At 42.3% G+C, this 19,233-nt stretch overlaps 1 protein-coding gene and 1 long non-coding RNA gene across 2 annotated transcripts in view; one reads left to right on the forward strand and one right to left on the reverse strand.

Moving 5' to 3' along the window:
- The window catches only part of SEC23A (SEC23 homolog A, COPII coat complex component), a 754,311-nt gene that overhangs the window by 353,876 nt on the left and 381,202 nt on the right, over positions 1-19,233 (reverse strand). The gene's annotated exons all lie outside the window — the stretch shown is intronic.
- Positions 1-19,233, forward strand: part of LOC138260279 (uncharacterized) — a 54,407-nt gene that overhangs the window by 19,967 nt on the left and 15,207 nt on the right. The window contains exon 3 of the long non-coding RNA XR_011198836.1: positions 17,033-17,186. This is a non-coding gene — a long non-coding RNA (uncharacterized lncRNA). The remainder of the gene's footprint in view (positions 1-17,032; positions 17,187-19,233) is intronic.

The following is a 19,233-nucleotide window of genomic DNA, read 5'->3' on the forward strand; positions in this document are numbered from 1 at the left end:
GAGCAAGGGACCCACGTTTGGGCATACCCTTCCCACTTAGGGCAACTTTAGCAACACAAAAGGATGGTGGACAGAGTGCTGACAATGCAAACACTCACCCCAGTCACAGATCTGGGTTTAATCCATTGTTCTTTTGCTCACCATGCCACCCCAGTTTGAACCCAGCCATATGCAAATCAGTCTTGACCCTGTTCCTCATGGGAACAGTCCAGCCCGAACTGCCAGGCCATTCCGTCCATCATCAGTTGTTTTTGCATTTGTCGCCCCAAGTGGGAAGGGTATGCCCAGACGTGGGTCCCGTGCTTGCTATGCCACCAGATTCAAGCTAGACTGGCTGAAGAAGGGTGATACCCTGAAACTGGTCCCAGGATGCTTGTTTCTGGTCCAGGGAAGACCTGGACTGTTAGAAGATGTTAAACATGACATAGGACAGTCTGATAGCAAAATGTGAGAGCCTCAGATGTGAAGATTTCAACTAACCTAAAGTTCACAACCTGGACGGATTTATACTTGCGTCTGAAGGCAGCAGTAAGATGGCAGTTCTGCATTTATTTAGGACTGTCTGGAATTATGTTTGGGATTCCTAAAGAAGGGCATCAGAGTAGCATCTAGATATTGTAACATTTTGTTTTTGCATCCACCAGTGTGGTTTTGTAATCTGCCGGGCAAAGATGGTATGATATGTTACAAACTGTTCCTGTCATGCCCAGAAATGGAAAGGCTAAAGAATGAAGATGTTCCTACTAAACAGTACATAAATCACAAAGCAGTACATCAGAAAATGGATAAACACAAAGATAGCGTAATCCTAGTGCCTGACTGTACTACAATTTGTACTGTGGAGCACTGGAAAAGAATGAGGCTTCTGCCCAATCAACACCAGAGCCTCTATAAGGACACTAGGTTTCTCCAAATCGTGGCATGTTCCTAGGGGAAAACCTTAGTTCACTTGCTGTAAGTGATCGAGGATAACATTAAACAAAGTACATCTCCTTGCATAAACAGTCAGAAGACCACAGACAAAAAGGTCCAAATAATCCAAAGAGTCCTTCTTTATAACTAGGCCGTGTCATGAGAAAGACTGAGAAGAAGGCACTGATCAGTCAAATCTACTGCTATGCAGGAAAATGAGTCTCGCTGGTAGTGGTAGAGAGCACAATGTAGGATCACTTTACTGATTCTTTTGGTTATTATCATATACCTCAGAACTCTAACTGTTGCTCACTAGTATGTATCTTGTGTTCGAGAATCATGCGTAGGACAGGGACAGCCATACACCTGCATTTTAGTGTCTTTTTCCTTGTACTTATAGTTGGCCTAGGATCACCAGGGTGGGACTCTGGGCTTGGTGAAACCATGACTGGATGAAGCAATTGAAGCCCTGTCACTTTGAAGCTCTCTGATGTCCTGGAAAGGTTTTGTTTAAAGACAAGCACCCAAGTCAACTTGAACATATTTACAGTAATATTGACTTTTGCCAAGCTGCTGAGATTATACTCCTGAGGACACTTCTGCAGTCTGCTGGAAGCATTAGCCTCCGAGAGGCCATCAAACAAGAAATTCCACTAGTGGGCACCCTGCTGCAAGCAATGGTTAGGTCATACAGTGAAGGCATCTTGGTAGAGGGAACAGTGAGTACGAGTCCTAAGAGCACTACAGACTGTGTCAAGATGTTAGGCATATGACTCACTCTGATTTTACTCTTGTGTTGCTCATACTAAAACTCGAGTTCCAATGGACTTTTCCCTGATGGTCAAGAGACAACCTCTAGAAAGAACAGGTATTTCAGCTGATGGGACATGGATTGCTAAAAATATAGGCTATTTGAATGAAACTGCTGAGATCTTCTGTTTCGTGCCAGACAGTTGAAGAGGCTGCAATGTAACTGTGATTCATAAAGGAGCGTGTGATCGACCAGGAAATTTTAGGCTCATAGTTTTCCTTGACATTGATGGAAAATGTTTTGCAAAAGTCTTGAACAGTGATCTAGAAGATTGGGCCAACGCTAAGACCTTATTTCCCATCACTCAATCTGGCTTCAGATGTGGCCATGGAACTGAAGACAACTTGATCATTCTTTCATCCCTGATTGAGGCAGCCTCAATCAAAGGCGCCCCCTAAATCTATCAACTTTACTACAGCCTTTGATGAAGTGGACAAAATGCGACTATGGCAGAAATGGTATAATTGGCGCACCCCGGAAAGTCTACAGAGTCATTATGAGCTTCTACACCAACACCTGGGTGCAAGTGAAAATATCGCCAAACATGGTCACAACGCATAAGATCTGGACCAACACTGGTGTAAAACAGGCATGTATCCTAGTTCCGCTCCTGTTCAATCTTTTTCTGGCAGACATAAATGACGCACTTGCTACAACCTGTGCCTTCCCACCTAGGTTTGCAGGCTCCCACATACATTGCTGTCAGTATGCAGATGATACACTGATATTCGATCATAGGACAGTGGGGCTGCAATGATCTATGAAGGCTGTTGCACAATAATGCACAATACTGCAACCACTCCAAAACCAAAATAATGGCCTTCGGAACTGGTCGCACCAAGAGCTCCAACAAATTTAGACTTGGTATGGATGACATACAATTGAAACAAGTACTAAACCTAAAGTTCTTGGGCATTAACTTTAACCAGCATGACTCGCATGTAACTCAGTTTTCTTATCTTAGAGACAGTGCTTTGGCCAAGACGATGAGCTTTAAGAAACTGGCAGAAAAAAATAAATCGGGGCACAGATCTGACAGGTGCCTGCAAAGTGGTTAATGCAAAGCTCGTGCCACCTCTAACTCACGCCACACTGATACTCACAGACCACTTGGCAGCAAGGCTGGACCAAGCCCAAACCCAGTGCTATGGGTGTTTGTTCCATCTGCCCGATGCCACTCAGTCTTCTTAAATACGCTTGGAATTTGGCCTACACAAATAGTCACTCACGTCGAAAGCACGGTTCCTGGGCTATTCCGCTAAATGTAAGTAAGCCCAAAAGGTTCCCTTAAAGTACTGATCGGGCAAGGCATGAAAGACCACAAGTTGGAATGGAATTCCTATGTGAGAAGCTCAGAAGAACTTTTAGATGAGCAGGGCACTATGGGTCTAAATCTTCTGCCACAGGTAATCTCAAAACTTGTAGCCAACAGTGCAAAAATGACATTGGGTGAGGAGGACAGACAAACTCGCACGTATGGCTCATGCAGACCTAGGCACACCTCTTTACCAAAACCCTGGGAAAGCCTCATATCTCTCCAGTCACATGACATTTTCCGGCACTTGGGCATTTTCCATCGGTTCACCTTTAATGTAGTTGATGGATTCCTTGAGTAATTACAGCCTCTGATTGTAGACCGATGGTTAATGCTGCAATGACTATGCAATTTCACAATGTCTTGCAGTGGCAGACATATAAGCTGATCTGATTATTCGTGTTTCTGGAATGCAGCAGATTGTTTTGTTTGACCCAACAGCTGTTTAATACGATTCTACACCGATGAGGGAAGATCCAACGATTATGCAGTAACAAAATGTTTTGCATTTGGAGATGCACTTTCTGTCTTGCTTATTTGCAGTGAGGATGACGAACTGTTTTAAAATATCGTTTTTTTTGTTTTTAATTGTTATGGTTAGAGAGTTATCAATCTTCTGCTTCTGTCAGAAAGAAGTGCAGTTCTTAAAATCGAGGTTGTTTCTGGGATAATGTGAAAGTGAAATTACAAATTCTAAGTAAATAGGGCAAAAAGCACCCTGCTTGGTGTAGATGTGTAACAGGAAACAAGGAAAAGCAGCTTCTTGGGAAACGAAGAGTAGAAAAGAAATGAAACAACCAAAGAAACTGACGAAACACAAAGAAATCACATTGAAACCCAGTCACAATGCAAAGACACTTTAATGCTCCTAAAAAGTGACCGCTCTACTGATACAACAACTATTCATCATAACTAGGGTACATAGAAGGGTTGCTCAGCATTGAAATAAAAGGGAGATCAAATATGTTTATAGCCAGTAGTAACAATGCCTAGGAGGAAAAAGCCAGAAATACAAATAGGGTCCAGATGGTGGAGATCCAGGACCTGGTTCAGGAAGCATGGGGCAATGGTAATAATTTGCAGAGACTGCAAAATGAAGTCATCTCGTTTTTATGATCCATTGCTCACTGCCAGTGCCTGGCATGCTTGTGCTCCAATAGGGGAGCATGCCTAATTCAACAGACAGATGTAACAGAGGGTGGCATCATGTGAGCACCATTATGGAATGGGGTCCTTTTGTGACTAACTGTAGAAGTATGGCTGCCATTGAGGTAAGGAAAGATGATCGTATCCCTTTCATCATTTGGAAGGGGAGATAGAAATGCTGGGGAGATAGAAATGCTGGGGCCACAGCACAGTTCTTATGGTTGGCTCAAGATCTTTCCCCCATTGTACTTCGTCTTTTTTGGCGGCTCCCCCATTAGGGTGGAGGAGCGTCACCCCACTGCTGTGAGCCCAGCAAAGTCAATCATGAAAAATAAAATGATAATAAAACAATTGTATTACCATTTTATTTTTCATCCTGCAAGCTGCCAGCTGAGCAGAGTCTTATGGTGGGACTGGGTCATTGCTTCCTGGACTGCTGCAAGGAGGAGTGGTGGGCCCTCAAGTGCACCTGCCGGTTAGGTAGGCTGTCTTATGACTGCCAGCCGACATGCGCATTGAAATCTCTCCAACCCGGGCTGTGTTACACAGCCAGGTGGTGAACAGGCACAGGCTCTCAGGCCCTGAATGTGCGCCAAACCAGCCAGCTTCAGTCAATCCTGGCACTTTTCTCATGCTGGGTAATAGTATTACCAACATGAGAGCAACTGAAGTGCACTTGCATTGACATTTGTTTTGTCACCTCCCGCTTAGGACATTCCAGTAGTCTGGAGGAAGGGGGATAGGAAATAACAGTACTGTATAATTTGCTTGAAATGTCAGAATGATATTGTTTAGGTCTTAACTTCTAGACTGACAGTCCTATACTAATCGGACCCAACCTGGGGTGGTGCGGGTGTGGGGGGGGGTTCAGAGATGGGGGTACTAAACGTAAAAGCAGCCTCCGATGACAAATCCATGGGTGCATTTTTCAGAAACCTCAGAATCTGATCATTTCAGAGTTGAGGGAAGCCTGTTCCAGAAGATACGGTTTCAGAGTCAATGCACAGACCTTTGTAATGAAGCAAATAAAGCAAATTAATAATTTGTGTATGTACTTAGAGTACCTACAAACCTTTTTCTATTATTGATTAGGCTGATTTACCAAAAATCCATAAAAGCCTCTTTAGTCAATATTTAGTTATGTGGAATTAGATCTAAGACAGAGTTTACAGCAGTGGTTCCAAAACCACACTAACAGGCAAGATTGCATTGTTTGTCAAAGTTAACAATCTTCCAGATCTCCGCTCGCCAAAACAGAATGAATCAATGCATATATAACATACAAGATCTATGTCAAGTTTTGAAGATATCAACATTTAGGCACAATGAATGTAAATTTAACAAGTCTAACAAAGTGAAAATTTTGAATGGTTGTGGTCCCAGGAGTGTGAGTGTACGTAAAGGATGTTATACTGGCACGTTATGTCTGAGAATGCTAATGTTGCATTACGCAGCACAAGGTACAAAACCTTTCCAGAAAGAAGTGACAAGGGAGCAGAAGATGGTTTTAGTCATTAAATATATACTATTTTATTGCATGTGATGTACATCGTTTCCACAAGTACGCAGAGTTCCTGAATGGGGAAAGATACAATACAATCAAGCAGTCTTCCTTCACTTTACTGTACCCGCAACCATCCCTGCTAATCAAAATGGTACTTGTTAGCATATTCAGACAGCAACTGCAACAAGCTCTGCCAAAGCCAATTGTTTTGCCGTTTGTATAGGAGAAAGTTTGAAAGGCAATGGTAAAGGTGATGATGTGTGTGACGATGGAAAAGGAGATACAAGTAGTGCCATCATAGGAGTGGAGTGTGTTAGTGAGGTGTCACTTAACCTGAAGGCCACGTACACAGGCTGGTGAGGCAGAACTACATCAAGCCCATCTGATCGTGAAGAGAGTATGTAGGCAGAGGGGGAAAGGAGAAGGCCAAAAACAGGCACAGAGAAGGGGAGGGGCAGAACTCGGGGTGTTAAGGAAATGCAATCTAGAAACGGAGGCGAGAAATGGGAATGGAAAATGGCACAGGGGTGTGAGTGGAGGCCATGGACAGGGAAAATGTTGAGAGGCATAGAAGAACAAGGAGGCAGTGAGCCCTTCCATCAGAGGAAAGAGCGCGAATAACAGGGATCACAGGGCCAAGAAATATTTACTTTCTCTTCGAACACAAAAAGCATATAACAAATAATTGATCTTTCTATGCCTACCATTTGTCCCAACCCCAGTGTACCCCCCCTCTTTTCCTGCCAATCACATCTCTAAAAGTGGTTCCTGGAGTCTGATTTCCAATCAAGCAATTCAAAAACTCCTAAAGGTAGAAGCAAATGAATGAAAGCAGCTCACTGAAAGACGATGAACAAGACATTCATATGAAAAGAATCAACACGCCACCCTAACACCAAATAGGCGTGCCACTATCCATGTGGAGCAGTAGAGGCACTTCTTTGATAAAGCAAGGATACGATGCATCTCGCTTCTTATTACGGTGAAGGTCGTTTCTTGTATGCCACTCAGACACTTTTGCCCGATAGGCACATATATGCCAATATGCCAACAAATATAAATTACATAAATCAGAATTATTTACATATTTAAATAACGTAAAACTGCACATGCTTCACTGAAAGGCTGAAGGATAAAGTGAAAGCAACATTTGAAAACGTGAGTAAACTTATGCATTTGCATTACATTTGTTACTCTTTACGCCTATTTCGTTTAAATGTTCAGGGTTTGGCCCACCATGGCAAAATTAAAATGAATTTGTTTAAAAAGTGAATTATAGTAAATATATCAATATTCGTGTAAAATCATCCTGATTGCATAGGTTTTTATGACCTATTTTTCCTTTCTGTAATCCTGCTGTTGATGTAAATATAAATATAAAAATAGAACAAAGCCTTGTGCCACTATATAGGCACTCCTGGAGGACGTGCTGCTCCTCACAAAGCACTGCTACCCCTCTAGTGGGTGTTGATCAACTCCAGACTCTCAGGCTGGCTGCGAGAGAAACCAATGGCACAATCATCCTAGGACAGGTTGCACGGTGACTGGTCTTGTTGCAGGTCTCCAGCTATCTGTTACAGAGTAAGTGAGTGTGTGTGAGACAGTGTGTATGTGAGAGACTGAGTGTGTGTGTGTACATCTGTTCGTGGCATGTAGTGCTGCAGATTCACATGCTATGCATAGGTCCTGCCATCTAGTGTTGGGTTCGGAGTGTTACAAGTTGTTTTTCTTCGAAGAAGGCCTTTTTCAAGTCACTGAATCAAATGACTCCTCCTTTCGGGGAAAGTGCGCATGGGCATCGACTCCTTTGTTAGATTGTTTTCCTGCAGAAGGGTGTAGGAAGGAGTTAGAGCTTCCGGGGTGGAGGGAAGGTGCATGTGAATCTGCAGCACTACATGCCACAAACAGATGTACACTGGGTAAATGGCATTTTCCATTCGATGGTATGTGTAGCTGCAGGTACACATGCTATGCATAGACTAAAAAGCAGTCCTTCTCCCTAAACAGCGGTGGCTAGCTTGTAGGAGTTGAAGTAGTTTGAAATAAAGTTTGAAACGAAATGAAGTACAGCTTGACCAACATTGGCCTTTTGCTTTGAAAATACATCCACACAGTAATGTTTTGTAAATGTATGTGGAGTGGCCCATGTGGCAGCTTTACATATGTCTGTTACCTAGAAAAGCCATGTAAGCACCTTTTTTCCTAGTGGAATGTGCTTTAGGTGTTATTAAAAGTTGTCTTTTAGCTTTTATGTAACATGTTTGGATGCATTTTACAATCCATCTAGCTAATCCTTGTTTAGAGATAGGATTTCCTTTATGTGGTTGCTTGTATTGATGCTTTAAGTGGGTCTATATTTTGGGCTGACAGTAGTAAACAAAACGTTCTACTTGTTAGCATAGCATTGCCTAGCTATAGGTTTTCATTCCTGTTTTAGAACTTCCATGCATTCTAATGGAAGGTGTAAGTATCCAAATTCTATGACTTCATGAGCCAAATCGCTAAATTGAGAACACTGGGATTGGGATGTCTGATTTGACCTTCGTTCTGTGTTAACAAATCTGGTCTGTTTGGAAGTTTGCAATGAGGTACTACTGACAGATCTAGGAATGTTGTGTACCAATGTTGCCGTGCCCACCTGGGTGCTATGAGTATCATGGTGCGAGAGGTGTGACACAGTCTGTTGACCAGAAATTGAATTATCGTGAGAAGGGTAAAAGCGTAAGCAAATATCTCTGACCGGTTGTTCTATAGAGCATTGCCCCTGGACAGAGGGTGTGGGTGTCTGGATGCGAAGTCTTGACATTTTGCATTTTCGTTTGTTGCGAATAGGTCTATTTCTGGTGTTCCCCACATTTGAAAGTACTGTTGAAGTACCTGAAAGTGAATCTCCCATTCATGTATCTGTTGCTGTGTCCTGCTTAGTAGGTCTCCTAGCTGATTGTGTATCCCTGGGATGTATTCAGCAAGCAAGTAAATGTGATTGTGAATTGCCCATTTCAAATTGTTTGGGATAGAAGGGACTGTTGAGATTAATGTGTCCCTCCTGGTTTCTTCAGATAATACATTGTTGTCATACTGTCTGTTTTTCTCAAAACTGTTTTGTGCTTGAGAAGGGGTTGAAAAGCTTTTAGGGCAAGAAACATAGCTAACAATTCTAAATGGTTTATGTGATAAGTTAACTGTATTGAATTCCATTCCCCTTCTTTGTTAAGGTTGTTGAGGTGAGCTCCCCAACCATTTCATTGATGCGTCTGTTATTGAGGTCTAAGGCACAGGGTCCTGAAATGACTGCCCTTTTATTAAATTGTTGTGATTCCACCATTGAAGAGATCTGTGTGTTTGGTGGTCTAACAACACTAGATCCTGCAATTGACTCTATGCTTGAGACCATTGCCGTGAGAGGCACGGTTGTAGTGTTCTCATGTTTAATCTTGCATGGGGTACTATTGCTATGTATGATGCCATCATTCCCAATAGTTTCATGATAAATGTTACAGTGTAACGTTGATTGGGCTCTATCTGTGATATGAGATTTTGAAAAGCTTGTATCCTTTGTGTTTTTGGATAGGCTATGGCTTTTTGGGTATTGAGAATAGCACCTAGGTAAGGTTGAACCTGTGCTGGTTGAAGATGAGATTTTTGGTAATTGATTGTGAACCCCAATATGTGTATGGTTTCTATTGTGTATTGAGCGTGTTCCTGGCATTGTATAATATTGCTTGATTTTATTAGCTAGTTGTCTAGACAAGGAAAGACATGTATGTGTTGTCTTCTTAGGTAAGCTGCTACTACCGCTAGACATTTTGTGAAAACCCTTGGAGCTGTTGCTATGGCGAAGGGAAGAACTTTGAATTGGTAATGGTTTTCTGCTATTACAAACCTTAGGTAATCTCGATGAGCTGGATGTATGGGGATATGAAAATAAGCATCTTTGTGATCTAATGCTGTCATGTAATCTTGTTTTTGCAGTAGTGGAATGACGTCCTGCAGAGTTACCAAGTGAAAGTGTTCAGACAGGATATATAGATTTAGTGGTCTGAGATCTAGAATGGGTCTGAGAGTGCCATCCTTTTTGGGTATGAGGAAATGTAGTGAATATACTCCTGTTCCCTATTGACATTTCGGAACCAATTCTATTGCTTCTTTTAGTAATAGAAATTGCACCGTTTGTTGTAACAGAACGTTGTGTTCTGTGAACAGCTTGTGATAACAAGGGGGAATGTTTGGAGGAGTAGAAATGAGTTCTAGGCAGTAACCATTGTGGATAATTGAAAGTACCCACTGGTCTGTGGTGATATATTGCCATTGGGAGTGGAATTGCTGGAGTCTGCCCCCCACAGGAGATGTGTGGGGTTGTGGTATACTGAGGAAGTCACTGTTTTGAGGGAGTGGTGACACTCTTTGAGGCTTAAAATTTGCCTCTGGCTCTGAAGTGTTGACCTCTGTAAGAGTCTCTAAATGCTCCTCTTTGGTATTGCTGCTGACCTTGTTTAGCTTGCGAGGTGGAAGCCTCTGCAGACTGGGGCTTGAAATCTCCTCTAAATTGCGGTTTACGAAAGGAACCTTTATAAGGTGTAGTGTATAAAGCTCCCACAGCTTTTGCAGTGTCAGAGTCCTTCCTGAGCTTCTCAATAGTTGTGTCAACCTCAGGTCCAAATAGATGTTTTTTTTTATCAAAGGGCATATTGAGCACTGCCTGTTGGATCTCTGGTTTGAATCCAGAAGATCTTAACCATGCATGCCTACGGATGGCTATGCTAGTGTTTATGCTCCTAGCTGCTGTATCAGCTGCATCAAGAGCAGATCTTATTTGATTATTGCTGATTGCCTGACCTTCAACAATTTGTTGAGCTCTTTTTTGATGTTCTTTTGGCAGGTATTGTAAAGATTCTTGCATTTCGTCCCAGTGTGCCCTGTCATATCTCGCTAGCAGGGCTTGTGAATTGGGAATGCGCCATTGGTTAGGTGCTTGTGTAGCTACCCTCTTACCAGCAGTATCAAACTTTCTGCTTTCTCTGTCAGAGGGAGGGGCATGCCCTGAAGATTGGCTATTGGCCCTTTTCCTAGCAGCGCTGACTACAACAGAGTCTGGTGGTACCTGTTGTGTAATATAAACCAGGTCTGTTGGTGCTGGCTTGTATTTTTTGTTTATTCTGGGAGTTGAAATTCTTGCCTTAACACGTTCTTTAAATATGTCGTCTGCATGTCTAGGCATACCAGGCAACATTGGCAAGCAATGGTATTGTAAGTGAGAGGAGGATAATGTGTTGAAAAGAAAATCCTCCTCCAAAGGCTCAGCATGCATTTGAACCCCATGGTATGCAGCTGCTCTTGAAATGACCTGTGTATAAGCCGTGCTATCTTCTGGTGGCGAAGGTTTGGATGGATAGAGATCTGGGTCATTCAATGGTATGGGATCTGGATCATACAAGTCCCAGGGGTCAACTGTATCTCCATGCGATTATGTATGGGAATGTGTTGGTGAAGGCAATGGTGGTGGGGTAGTAGGTGGTGGAGAGAAAGAACGTTGTGGCGAATGTGGTGGACAAATATGTAAGGGTAATGGTTTCTCCTTCGTTTTAAATATCTTTGCTGGTGGTGGAGCAGTTTCAAGAGTCTCTTGAAACACCAGCTTTCTCTTGGTTTGTGGAGGAGGTGAATCAATGATCTTCCCAGTCTCCTTTTGGATATGTATCCTTCTTTGTTTGTTGTCCATGACCTCAAGGATTGGCTGAATATCTGAGTCTTCAGAAAGATATTCTGATGTTCTAGCTGTTTTAGAGGATTGATCATCAATTGTCTGAGTTGTGTTTTAATCGGCTCGAAAGTCCTTGTTCCTCTGTATAAAAAGATTTTTTCGGCTCCGAAGTGAATAACTTTTTCGGTCCCGAAGATACAGCCTGTGGTTTCGGCTCCAAAGCCGGACGTGGAATTTTAGACTCCGAAGAGTGTGGACGTCGGCTCAACTCGGATGTGGAGCTTTTAATAGATTTGCTCGACTCTGGCATCGAAACAGGTGTGGCATTTTTCGGCGCCGAACCCGAAGGTCGGTCGCCGACGATTTGCTTTCGGGTGGAACCATGGCTTTCTGGCAGTGGTGCACCCAAGGCCTTAATAGGTCCCTTGGAAGTGGGCGTAGGGGCAGGTGTACCCACATTCTGAGCCGCAGTGATCGGTTGGCTGTCTTCATCCGAGTCTGCTTCGGAGTCGGTGTCCTGGATCAAAACAGCCATCTGGGCCTGGTCTTCTTCTAAGGTGTCGGTGGACTCTGCATGCTTCAACGCCATTTCGAGTCTCCTAGCTGTCCGGTCACGCAGTGTCTTTTTCGACAAGAACGACCTACAAGCTTCACAGTCTGCTTCTCGATGTTTGGGAGAGAGACAGAGATTACATACCACGTGTTGATCTGTGTAGGGGAATTTTGCGTGGCATCGAGGACAGAATCGGAATGGAGTCCGATCCATCAGGCTCCAGCGTGGTTGGCCTGAACAGGCTTGAGTAGGGAGCGAGCACCCAAAAGGGCGTTTTCTGATTTCCGACGGTACTATCGGCTTGATTGCAGATGGAAACGCGGTTGAAACAATAACGACGGTAGAATAAAGTTATTATAAAGTTTCTGATTCGAAATCTCAGAGCGAGAGGAAACACGTCCGAACCAGACAGCGGAAAGAAAACAATCCAACAAAGTCCGAATCACCGAAAGGAGTAGTCATTTGATCCCGTGACTCGAAAAAAGACTTCTTTGAAGAAAAACAACTTGTAACACTCCAAGCCCAACACTAGATGGCGAGACCTATGCATAGCATGTGGAGCAGGTGGCATGCAAGCATGAACGCGCTACATGGAATCATCGTAAGCCAACGAGTACATGAGTAAGAGTGGGAATGGAGACAAAGATGGGCCTAACAGGATAGCGGGGGTGTGAGATGTGTGAACACGTGTGTATACTTTGATCAAATGGTTTATAGTTTAATAAAGAGAGACAAGAACCTACATGGCATTATGATGTTTAAGAATCTATGGGAAGTCAAAATCACAGAGAAGACTGATAGGGGCTCAAAGTTCCTGAAGAAAATTCCAAGTTTTAGACAGAAGTACTGAAAATGAATGACCTCCTTGATGAATCCTGGCAAAAGCAAGGTATGACATGTAGATTACCATACAGTGATCATAGGATGTATCTTAGGAAATGGTTGTTCATAAGGGGGAATGATAAATAGCTCTATAACAAAGCCCTACAGCCTTACAGAAGCACATTTTCTAAAAAGAAGGCCGATGGAGTGACTGAAGAAATCTAAAAAATTTAATCATTTTGTGAGACCTATGATTCAATGTGCTGCAGCATTTTGGATACACTTTAAATACGCTATAGATGGAAGATAAGTCTGTAAGGAAGTCTGACCTAAAAAGAACTGCAGTAGTCTAGATGTGAGATCGCTAATACTTGGACAACCTATTTCCTGTGTATATGTGGGGCAAGATACAGTATTGTCAACAAGGAACATAAGATGATAAACACAGTTAAAGAGCTCGTGAGGATGATTTTCAAAAGTGAGGTTGCTACCAAAATAACTTAAATTTGGAACAATATAAATGGAACAGGGAACAACCCAGTTATCCTGGGCACCTAGATGAAGACTCGCAGGAAGGATGTCCAAAAACAATAACTGCTGTCTTATGTGTGTGAATTCGCAGAGTGAAGTCATTCACCCAAGATACGACTGCATAGAAAGAGTATTGCAGTTGTTACAAGAGTGATTGTCAGTGCAGTTCAAATGTTCTACCCATCATTTGCATAGGATTAAAAATGTACTCCTTAAGTACATATTAGGGCTGCTAACTGTGCCATATACATACTAAATAGGGTACAGCTCAGCTCAAAATAAAAACTTTTTATATTAAGAGATGAAACACACCAAAGAAGCAGTTTTGCAGCATTTTGACAGGAAGGAACTAATTCAACTCCAACTCTCGTCCCTGATGCCCATATCCACAATTAGGGTGGACACAGAATCATGGACTTCTGACTGCTCTAACTGGACCAATGTAGCAGGCTCACCTCCATCCATAATCCAGTGGATGTTATTTTCTACCTTCACTAGCACCATTTCAGTGCATAGGATAAATGAAAGCCATATTAATAAGGATACCAAATACCATTTGATTCACTGAATTGTGTATGTTGACAGTTCACTATATTTTCAACAACTTTATCTGGAAAGGGCAAAGCCACTGGAGAAGCTGGAGATGACTGCCGAGACTGCTTTGACTTTTCTTTCTTTTTTTAAACTGTGGGGTGACTACTGCCTGCTTTCCATGCACCTGGAAACTTTCTACAATCGACCGAAAAATTAGAGGAAATGGAGTTTGGGAGGTATTTAAGCCGAGACAAGTCTGAATCCTTTGACAGGGTACGATAATAAGGGATATCCAGAGGAAAAAGTTGGATTTTTGATGCACGTTGCTGATAAGGTAATAAAGGAAAGGAGGAGAGGAAATGGGATGTCTCAGGGCATTCCTTCGGATGATTTTGAATTGGGTAGCGAGGGCTACTGATCCAGCTGGAATAGTATGCGCTCTGAGCATGTGTAATACATTTTTTGTAAGAATTGACAGCTGCCTTGTATTACAATTTAGCCGAATCAGAATAGGTTTCCTGCCAAACGTTCCAATTTCCTAGAGTTACGTTTGCCGATGGTTAACTCAGTAGTATACCAGGGCTTGTTTGATACAGTTTTATGCTGTTTAAGGTTTAAAGAAGTTGAACCACCCAATGACGGAGTCAGTAATAGTTAACCGAATCAGCATTCCATTCGATGCTGTTGGAGGAAGTCGAGGTAGCCAAGAAGGCACGTTCATTCACTCTAAAATTTGGTCTACAACCAGTAATTTGTTGAAAAGCAGAGCAAGAAATGTAATACTTTCTGTCAGATGATTAATAAAGATTTTTTAAGGGTCAGCAAGTCTCTAAATCGGTATCCTTTTGCTGTTAGAGAAGGTACGGAGTCCAATGTTTGAAGCATGAGTCTCCACATTGGATGTAGAGCTCATGTTAGCCTTGGAGATGCTGCAGTGTTCACAATTAATTGTTTACTGATTAAGGCAACCTTGCCCTACTTCTGAGCAAGGCAATCTACATGGATGATTTTAATGCCCATATGAAGGTATTCCTAAGCCTGGTTTCTGTTACAAATAGCAAGTTGATATTTTGTTTAATGATAAAGTCATGAATCTCAACAGCAAGCTTTATCATGGAGCTGGAATTGGTTAGTGCACAACAGATCTCAGACGTGATCATAGTAGTTTGACTGAGGGACAGACAGTTGTATAGACATAAATGCTAGCAGTTCCTTGATAATTTGTGGAAAGGCAGAGTACATCTTCGAAAATAACTTCTAATTTAATTCAGTCAGATAAGACAGTCTTAAGAGGTATTTGAGCAGCAACAGAAGAAGACAAAACTTATTTTTTACCTTAAATAACAGAAATGCCTAATCTCCAGCTTGCCCTGCCCATTACCAGAGAAGTGCACATTGGGTCAAATTATACAGTGGTCAGGAGGTCTTCACATGACTCGGTCTATAGCACAAGAATGCAAACTCCTTTCGAACAATGTAGCACTAAAATGGGGAAAACAAAGATGGGGTGCAAAGGCAAGAGGATCTGCGAGAAATCGCAAGATTGCTGGACAGACAATAGATGGCAAAACTGTCAAACTTAATATCAAATCCATCAAAACACGGGTAAAAAGATCAGCTCAAAACACTACAATTCAAAGAAATGTACGAGAAAGTTTAAAAATTCAACCACTCGACCAAAACTTACAGCGAGGACAAACAGTATTATCAGCGGTTTTCCAAATCAGTGAAAACTGTACTCTGTAGAGGTAACAAATGTCATGGAAAACGTATTGAGTCATGCGAGTGTGTGCCTGGTGTGGTGACTATCCCTGACAGTTATGTCTCCCTGTAGACAACCTCTGGCACCTGAGACCAACACTGGCATTTGATTGTTCCTTTGCTTTATGGGATTAATCTCTGGCACAGTGTTCACCATTATTAGCATAGTGATGACAAGGCCTTGCATAATGGTGGTTTTGCACAATTATGATTCTTCTATATTTTGAGTCGAACCCTTACCACACTTGCCATTAAGTGTCCCTACCCTGGCATAATGGTGATCACTCCTGGAGTAATGATGTCAAGAGTTGACATGTTATGTTCACCTTTAGCATCATGGTGTCCAGGCTGGCGTAACTGTGGCCATTCTTGGCCTAAACTCCTGAAATATTTGTGGCTGCCTGTAACGTATTGCAGGCATCCTTTCCCTACTGGTACCACTTCTACCACAATGGTGGCCAACTCTAGTTTGAATATGGCCAGTCTTGACATATGGTTGGCATACTTGACATTAACGTTTTCATCCCTATCACAAGGGTTGATATGTCATAATTGGGCATATTGTGTTTTTGTTTTCACAATATGGTGGTATGATGTTAGAGAATGGCCAAGTGAGATACATAATGGTCATATGAGGCAGTTGTACATGTGAGTAATTGATAAAAAACGACAAGCTGATGTTTGAGGACTGAAGGTGCAGTTGCTAAAAATGAAAACTGGTATTTGGAAGAAGAAACCTTTCTGTGAAAGAGCATTTATTAGTTTTTTTTTGTTTTTGGAGGGATTGGGGTGTCTTTACTAAAAATTAAAAATAATTATTTTTCCACAGCAACATATGTGCATTTTCAGAAACTGAGACACTGACGTTTGAAGAAAAGATGAGTGTATTTCCAAAATTGATTAACAGCTCTCAGATAAGTAGAATTCATGCTAAAATGCAGACACATATTGCTGATGTTGTTTCCTTTATTCCACAGGGGTCTCGCTGCTGTGGCTTCATTATTCATGTGGCTTCATTCATTCATATGACTTCATTTTTCATGTAGAAGTATTTCAAACTGATTAAGATTTTTATGACATTCTTGCTGGTAAACTGACCCATGCACAGAACGAAATGGTAAATATGGGTAATCTTGCATGGAATGACCACTTATAATCTTGTCTAATGTGGCCTCTATTATGGTACCAATATTTGTTAGCAGGTCGTAAGTCAGGCATTGATTTTAAGTAACTCTTCACATACGAACTATTGGAGACCCCTACTGCAGGATAGCAAAAGAACAAATAACAAACAAACTAAATAAGGACACTAAATATAATTCGAAGAGCTTTCTGTGTGCCTTTATACACTAGAAGATTTTAGCTTTCATATAGGATATAGGTAAAACTCAATATGAATGACTTATTTTAATGTGTTCACAATCATATATTTTTTCTTTCAGTATATCTTGTTGTATGCTGGATTCCTTACACAACCACCAGTTTCTTTGATATTTTCCAAGAAGAAGTTGTTCCATCGCTAGTGGAAAAAATATCAACTTGGCTGATTCTGTTAACATCCGTGTTAAATCCATGGCTCACGTCACTGGGTCAAAAGTAAGAATTCTCACACTTCAGTTTAACTTTTGTAGACAGGCAAAACAGAAAATAAACTGATAAATTTTTGTAGTGAAATTAGTTTTATATAGCTCTCAAAATCCCTGATGAAGCACCGATGGGCAATGAAGGACAGGTTACACAGTGGCCTTCCGAATAGTGCCTAACTGACTGGAGTTATGCTCTTAACCTGACGAAAATTGCAGCAGTAACGTGTTGCGCAGGCAACACAAGTGAGGGCTAGCATGCATGTGCTTTGTATTAACTTACAGCTGCCATATTGTAAGGGTGCGAATTGTGAGTACGTCCAATCGCGGAAGCATTTAGGTGTTGTGTAAGAAGATGTGGAATGCCCTCCTAGCATTGCTAACAGAGGCTAGAATGCATGTGCCTTACATTAACTTAAAGCAGTGAGTGTAAGGGTGCGGACTGTGAGTGGGTCCAATGGTGGAAGTGTTTAGGTGTTGTGTTAAAAGATGTGGAATACCCTCCTATCATTACTATGATGTTGGTGCTGTGATTATGCCTAAAGTGTAACGCAGGAATGGCCAGATGGCCAAAGGTTAAAGTACATGATATGTTTTTCAGGTGCATAAGAGCAACAAACAGGCATGCATTGGACCCAGGCAACCGTGTTACATAATCGGAAAAGTCGACACGGGAATGACAAATAAGCAAATCACAGGTGTGCCCTAGACATAGAAAAACACGGCAGGAGATAAACCTTCTACGGGTTACAGAAAAGTGTAATGCTCAGGCACACACTGGACAAGCGCAGCCAAGGCAAATACTATTAAAAGTCCCCCCCCACGGATTAAAAAAGGGCGACCCCAAAGCAGTGCACAGAGCTATGGTAACACATCAAAACAGTCCACCTACAAGTAACAGGAGCAACCCACATGCAAGATCTGATTACACGCAGCAATTCGTAGCCTTGCATAGACAGAGGAAGCCATGGCAAATTATATTGAGTCCACCCAGAAGTGACAGTGTGGTAACATACGAGTAGGAGAAAAAGCAATTTTTGTGGATGCCCTCTGGGGGCAACGCAGGAGCGCGAGAGGAGCAACCAACAGGCTTAGCCAGGTTACGGGCAGTCAGAGCTATGAGATCACATTGAGATGGGTGGGTCCACCAAAGTAAGCTAGGCAACCTGTGACGAAAGGAGACAAACACAAGTAGCAAGTGAGAAATCAAGGCGGGTAAGGCCTAATGTCGAGCTACAACAAATCACAGTCCACCTTTTATCAGTGGCAATTATGAATATTAGACAAATTACACTGTACTCTTGCTAAGGTGCCTAAGAGAGCCCACCCTTGTGCAACATAGGAGCAACCCACAGACATGCACTGATACAGGCATCCACAGTAACTTCCACATGGTAAATGCCCTAATAAGTCCAAGCAAGAGTGAAAAAGGAACATCCTAGAAGCAAGCAGGTGATGTCTTGGTAAATGCTCCGTAAAGCACACTCAAGAGTGACAAGGGGCAACCCATAGGAATACACTTTATACAGGCAGTCACAGTAAATACCCTATTGAGTCCAGACATTAGCACCTCAGAAGCAACCTACAGTCATGCATTGGTTATAGACAGTCATGGTTGATAGTCTTTTGGGTCAGTCCTTAATCAAGCAAGCAGTAACAACACAAAGGATATTCTGCACTCCCACAAGTTATGGAGTTGGTAGTAGGGTAAGGACTTAAGCTAGATACACTGGTACACTGGAGAAGAAAAAGAGCTGAGGGGAGTCACAAGAGGGCGGTCACTGTGCAAGGATTCTGGCCCAAGGCCCAACCTGTCCATAATCTCTAACAAGAAGCCAAAGCAAGTCAACCTTCACCTTTCTACCCATTATCTGGGTGTCTTGCAAAAAAGGGGTTAAACAGGAGAAGAGCAAGGGTATATCAAGTGTATTAAGGCACTAGTGAGTAGTTTTCGAATTGGATGGTGGAAAGACGGACTAATGTGACAAAGAGCGCCTAGTAATTCGAGGGCAAAGGAGGGAAAACATGGGGCCGTGGGGTAAGACAGTTAGACCAAAGGA

This window comes from Pleurodeles waltl, chromosome 9 (genome assembly GCF_031143425.1).
Source record: "Pleurodeles waltl isolate 20211129_DDA chromosome 9, aPleWal1.hap1.20221129, whole genome shotgun sequence".
NCBI classification, from domain to species: domain Eukaryota; kingdom Metazoa; phylum Chordata; class Amphibia; order Caudata; family Salamandridae; genus Pleurodeles; species Pleurodeles waltl.